The sequence below is a fragment of the Sparus aurata genome, chromosome 11 (genome assembly GCF_900880675.1).
Source record: "Sparus aurata chromosome 11, fSpaAur1.1, whole genome shotgun sequence".
Lineage (NCBI taxonomy): Eukaryota > Metazoa > Chordata > Actinopteri > Spariformes > Sparidae > Sparus > Sparus aurata.
This window is the reverse complement of record NC_044197.1, coordinates 2199898-2205897: the sequence shown is the minus strand read 5'-3', so window position 1 is coordinate 2205897 and position 6000 is coordinate 2199898.

Here is a 6000-nt window from a genome sequence, read left to right as displayed (position 1 = left end):
GTTGTTGCGGCAGCAGATGTTGTAGTTGTTAGGGCAGCAGTTGTTGTTGTTGTCAGTGCGGCAGTTGTTGTGGTTGTAGGGGCAGCAGTTGTTGTGGATGTCGGGGCCGCAGTCGTTGTGGTTGTCAGAGCAGCAGTCGTTGTGGTTGTGGGGGCAGCAGTAGTTGTGGATGTCGGGGCCGCAGTCGTTGTGATTATGGGGGCAGCAGTTGTTGTAGTTGTTAGGGCAGCAGTTGTTGTTGTTGTGGGGGCAGCAGTTGTTGTGGTTGTTGGGGCAGCAGTTGATGTGGTTGTGGGGGCCGCAGTTGTTGTGGTTGTCATTGCAGCAGTTGTTGTGGTTGTGGGGGCAGCAGTAGTTGTTGTTGTCGGGGCAGCAGTTGTTGTGGTTGTTGCGGCAGCAGTTGTTGTAGTTGTCGGGGCAGCAGTTGTTGTGGTTGTGGGGGGCAGCAGTTGTGGTTGTGGGTGCAGCAGTTGTTGTGGTTGTTGGGGCAGCAGTTGTTGTGGTTGTGGGGGCCGCAGTTGTTGTGGTTGTGGGGGCCGCAGTTGTTGTTGTGGGTGCAGCAGTAGTTGTTGTTGTCGGGGCAGCAGTTGTTGTGGTTGTTGCGGAAGCAGTTGTTGTAGTTGTTAGGGCAGCATTTGTTGTTGTTGTCGGTGCAGCAGTTGTTGTGGTTGTGGGGGAAGCAGTTGTGGATGTGGGTGCAGCAGTTGTTGTGGTTGTTGGGGCAGCAGTTGTTGTGGTTGTGGGGGCCGCAGTTGTTGTGGTTGTCATTGCAGCAGTTGTTGTGGTTGTTGGGGCAGCAGTTGTTGTGGTTGTGGGGGCAGCAGTACTTGTTGTCGAGGCAGCAGTTGTTGTGGTCGTTGCGGCAGCAGATGTTGTCGTTGTTAGGGCAGCAGTTGTTGTTGTTGTCAGTGCAGCAGTTGTTGTGGTTGTGGGGGCAGCAGTTGTGGTTGTGGGTGCAGCAGTTGTTGTGGTTGTTGGGGCAGCAGTTGTTGTGGTTGTGGGGGTCGCAGTTGTTGTGGTTGTGGGGGCAGCAGTTGTTGTTGTGGGTGCAGCAGTTGTTGTGGTTGTCGGGGCAGCAGTTGTTGTGGTAGTCGGGGCAGCAGTTGTTGTGGTTGTCGGGGCAGCAGTTGTTGTGGTTGTCGGGGCAGCAGTTGTTGTGGTTGTCGGGGCAGCAGTTGTTGTGGTAGTCGGGGCAGCAGTTGTTGTGGTTGTCGGGGCAGCAGTTGTTGTGGTTGTTGGGGCAGCAGTTGTTGTGGTTGTGGGGGGCAGCAGTTGTTGTGGTTGTGGGGGCAGCAGTTGTTGTTGTGGGTGCAGCAGTTGTTGTGGTTGTGGGGGCCGCAGTTGTTGTTGTGGGTGCAGCAGTTGTTGTGGTTGTCAGGGCCGCAGTTGTTGTTGTTGTGGGGGCAGCAGTCATTGTGGTTGTCGGGGCAGCAGTTGTTGTGGTTGTGGGGGCAGCAGTACTTGTTGTCGAGGCAGCAGTTGTTGTGGTTGTTGCGGCAGCAGATGTTGTCGTTGTTAGGGCAGCAGTTGTTGTTGTTGTCAGTGCAGCAGTTGTTGTGGTTGTGGGGTCAGCAGTTGTGGTTGTGGGTGCAGCAGTTGTTGTGGTTCTTGGGGCAGCAGTTGTTGTGGTTGTGGGGGCCGCAGTTGTTGTGGTTGTGGGGGCAGCAGTTGTTGTTGTGGGTGCAGCAGTTGTTGTGGTTGTCGGGGCAGCAGTTGTTGTGGTAGTCGGGGCAGCAGTTGTTGTGGTTGTCGGGGCAGCAGTTGTTGTGGTTGTCGGGGCAGCAGTTGTTGTGGTTGTCGGGGCAGCAGTTGTTGTGGTAGTTGGGGCAGCAGTTGTTGTGGTTGTCGGGGCAGCAGTTGTTGTGGTTGTTGGGGCAGCAGTCGTTGTGGTTGTGGGGGCAGTCGTTGTGGTTGTCGGGGCAGCAGTTGTTGCGGTTGTTAGGGCAGCAGTTGTTGTTGTGGGGGCAGCAGTTGTTGCGGTTGTTACGGCAGAAGTTGTTGTTGTGGGGGCAGCAGTCGTTGTTGTTGTCGGGGCAGCAGTTGTTGTGGTTGTCGGGGCAGCAGTTGTTGTAGTTGTTGGGGCAGCAGTTGTTGTAGTTGTCGGGGCAGCAGTTGTTGTGGTTGTCGGGGCAGCAGTTGTTGTGGTTGTGGGGGCCGCAGTTGTTGTTGTGGGTGCAGCAGTTGTTGTGGTTGTGGTTGCAGCAGTTGTTGTGGTTGTGTGGGCCGCAGTTGTTGTTGTGGGTGCAGCAGTTGTTGTGGTTGTTTGGGCAGCAGTTTTTGTTGTTGTGGGGACAGCAGTCGTTGTTGTTGTCGGGGTAGCAGTCGTTGTGGTTGTCGGGGCAGCAGTTGTTGTGGTTGTTGCGGCAGCAGTTGTTGTGGTTGTGGGGGCCGCAGTTGTTGTTGTGGGTGCAGCAGTTGTTGTGGTTGTGGGGGCCGCAGTTGTTGTTGTGGGTGCAGCAGTTGTTGTGGTTGTGGGGGCCGCAGTTGTTGTTGTGGGTGCAGCAGTTGTTGTGGTTGTGGGGGCCGCAGTTGTTGTTGTGGGTGCAGCAGTTGTTGTGGTTGTTGGGGCCGCAGTTGTTGTTGTGGGTGCAGCAGTTGTTGTGGTTGTCGGGGCAGCAGTTGTTGTGGTTGTCGGGGCAGCAGTTGTTGTGGTTGTTGGGGCAGCAGTCGTTGTGGTTGTGGGGGCAGTCGTTGTGGTTGTCGGGGCAGCAGTCGTTGTTGTTGTCGGGGTAGCAGTCGTTGTGGTTGCCGGGGCAGCAGTCATTGTGGTTGTCGGGGCAGCAGTTGTTGTGGTTGTGGGGGCCGCAGTTGTTGTTGTGGGTGCAGCAGTTGTTGTGGTTGTTGGGGCAGCAGTTGTTGTTGTAGTGGGGGCAGCAGTTGTTGTGGTTGTCGGGGCAGCAGTTGTTGTGGTTGTCGGGGCAGCAGTTGTTGTGGTTGTTGGGGCAGCAGTCGTTGTGGTTGTGGGGGCAGTCGTTGTGGTTGTCGGGGCAGCAGTCGTTGTAGTTGTCGGGGCAGCAGTCGTTGTGGTTGTCGGGGCAGCAGTTGTTGTGGTTGTCGGGGCAGGAGTTGTTGTAGTTGTTGGGGCAGCAGTTGTTGTGGTTGTGGGGGCCGCAGTTGTTGTGGTTGTCATTACAGCAGTTGTTGTGGTTGTGGGGGCAGCAGTAGTTGTTGTTGTCGGGGCAGCAGTTGTTGTGGTTGTTGCGGCAGCAGTTGTTGTGGTTGTGGGGGGCCGCAGTTGTTGTTGTGGGTGCAGCAGTTGTTGTGGTTGTGGGGGCCGCAGTTGTTGTTGTGGGGGCAGCAGTCGTTGTGGTTGTCGGGGCAGCAGTTGTTGTGGTTGTCGGGGCAGCAGTTGTTGTAGTTGTTGGGGCAGCAGTTGTTGTAGTTGTCGGGGCAGCAGTTGTTGTGGTTGTCGGGGCAGCAGTTGTTGTGGTTGTGGAGGCAGCAGTTGTGGTTGTGGGTGCAGCAGTTGTTGTGGTTGTTGGGGCAGCAGTTGTTGTGGTTGTGGGGGCCGCAGTTGTTGTGGTTGTCATTGCAACAGTTGTTGTGGTTGTGGGGGCAGCAGTAGTTGTTGTCGGGGCAGCAGTTGTTGTGGTTGTTGCGGCAGCCGTTGTTGTAGTTGTTAGGGCAGCAGTTGTTGTTATCGGTGCAGCAGTTGTTGTGGTTGTGGAGGCAGCACTTGTGGTTGTGGGGGCAGTCGTTGTGGTTGTGGGGGCCGCAGTTGTTGTGGTTGTCATTGCAGCAGTTGTTGTGGTTGTGGGTGCAGCAGTAGTTGTTGTTGTTGGGGCAGTAGTTGTTGTGGTTGTGGGGGCCGCAGTTGTTGTTGTGGGTGCAGCAGTTGTTGTTGTTGTGGGGGCAGCAGTCGTTGTTGTTGTCGGGGCAGCAGTCGTTGTTGTTGTCGGGGCAGCAGTCGTTGTGGTTGTCGGGGCACCAGTTGTTGTCGTTGTTGGGGCAGCAGTTGTTGTGGTTGTGGAGGCAGCAGTTGTGGTTGTGGGTGCAACAGTTGTTGTGGTTGTTGGGGAAGCAGTTGTTGTGGTTGTGGGGGCCGCAGTTGTTGTGGTTGTCATTACAGCAGTTGTTGTGGTTGTGGGGGCAGCAGTAGTTGTTGTTGTCGGGGCAGCAGTTGTTGTGGTTGTTGCGACAGCAGTTGTTGTGGTTGTGGGGGCCGCAGTTGTTGTTGTGGGTGCAGCAGTTGTTGTGGTTGTGGGGGCCGCAGTTGTTGTTGTGGGGGCAGCAGTTGTTGTGGTTGTGGGGGCCGCAGTTGTTGTTGTGGGTGCAGCAGTTGTTGTGGTTGTCAGGGCAGCAGTTGTTGTGGTTGTCGGGGCAGCAGTTGTTGTGGTTGTGGGTGCAGCAGTTGTTGTGGTTGTTGGGGCAGCAGTTGTTGTGGTTGTGGGGGCCGCAGTTGTTGTGGTTGTCATTGCAACAGTTGTTGTGGTTGTGGGGGCAGCAGTAGTTGTTGTCGGGGCAGCGGTTGTTGTGGTTGTTGCGGCAGCAGTTGTTGTAGTTGTTAGGGCAGCAGTTGTTGTTATCGGTGCAGCAGTTGTTGTGGTTGTGGAGGCAGCAGTTGTGGTTGTGGGGGCAGTCGTTGTGGTTGTGGGGGCCGCAGTTGTTGTGGTTGTCATTGCAGCAGTTGTTGTGGTTGTGGGGGCAGCAGTAGTTGTTGTTGTCGGGGCAGCACTTGTTGTGGTTGTGGGGGCCGCAGTTGTTGTTGTGGGTGCAGCAGTTGTTGTGGTTGTGGGGGCCGCAGTTGTTGTTGTTGTGGGGGCAGCAGTCGTTGTGGTTGTTGGGGGCAGCAGTTGTTGTTGTTGTGGGGGCAGCAGTCGTTGTGGTTGTCGGGGCAGCAGTTGTTGTGGTTGTCGGGGCACCAGTTGTTGTCGTTGTTGGGGCAGCAGTTGTTGTGGTTGTGGAGGCAGCAGTTGTGGTTGTGGGTGCAACAGTTGTTGTGGTTGTTGGGGCAGCAGTTGTTGTGGTTGTGGGGGCCGCAGTTGCTGTGGTTGTCATTACAGCAGTTGTTGTGGTTGTGGGGGCTGCAGTTGTTGTTGTTGTCGGGGCAGCAGTTGTTGTTGTTGTGGGGGCAGCAGTCATTGTGGTTGTCGGGGCAGCAGTTGTTGTTGTTGTCGTGGCAGCAGTTGTTGTGGTTGTGGGGGCAGCAGTAGTTGTTGTTGTCGGGGCAGCAGTTGTTGTGGTTGTTGCGGCAGCAGTTGTTGTGGTTGTGGGGGCCGCAGTTGTTGTTGTGGGTGCAGCAGTTGTTGTGGTTGTGGGGACCGCAGTTGTTGTTGTGGGTGCAGCAGTTGTTGTGGTTGTTGGGGCCGCAGTTGTTGTTGTGGTTGCAGCAGTTGTTGTGGTTGTGTGGGCCGCAGTTGTTGTTGTGGGTGCAGCAGTTGTTGTGGTTGTTTGGGCAGCAGTTTTTGTTGTTGTGGGGACAGCAGTCGTTGTTGTTGTCGGGGCAGCAGTCGTTGTGGTTGTCGGGGCAGCAGTTGTTGTGGTTGTTGCGGCAGCAGTTGTTGTGGTCGTGGGGGCCGCAGTTGTTGTTGTGGGTGCAACAGTTGTTGTGGTTGTGGGGGCCGCAGTTGTTGTTGTGGGTGCAGCAGTTGTTGTGGTTGTTGGGGCCGCAGTTGTTGTTGTGGTTGCAGCAGTTGTTGTGGTTGTGTGGGCCGCAGTTGTTGTTGTGGGTGCAGCAGTTGTTGTGGTTGTTGGGGCAGCAGTTGTTGTTGTTGTGGGGGCAGCAGTCGTTGTTGTTGTCGGGGCAGCAGTCGTTGTGGTTGTCGGGGCAGCAGTTGTTGTGGTTGTCGGGGCAGCAGTTGTTGTGGTTGTCGGGGCAGCAGTTGTTGTGGTTGTCGGGGCAGCAGTCGTTGTGGTTGTCGGGGCAGCAGTCGTTGTGGTTGTCGGGGCAGCAGTTGTTGTTGTGGGTGCAGCAGTTGTTGTGGTTGTTGGGGCAGCAGTTGTTGTTGTTGTCGGGGCAGCAGTTGTTGTGGTTGTGGCCGCAGCAGTCGTTGTGGTTGT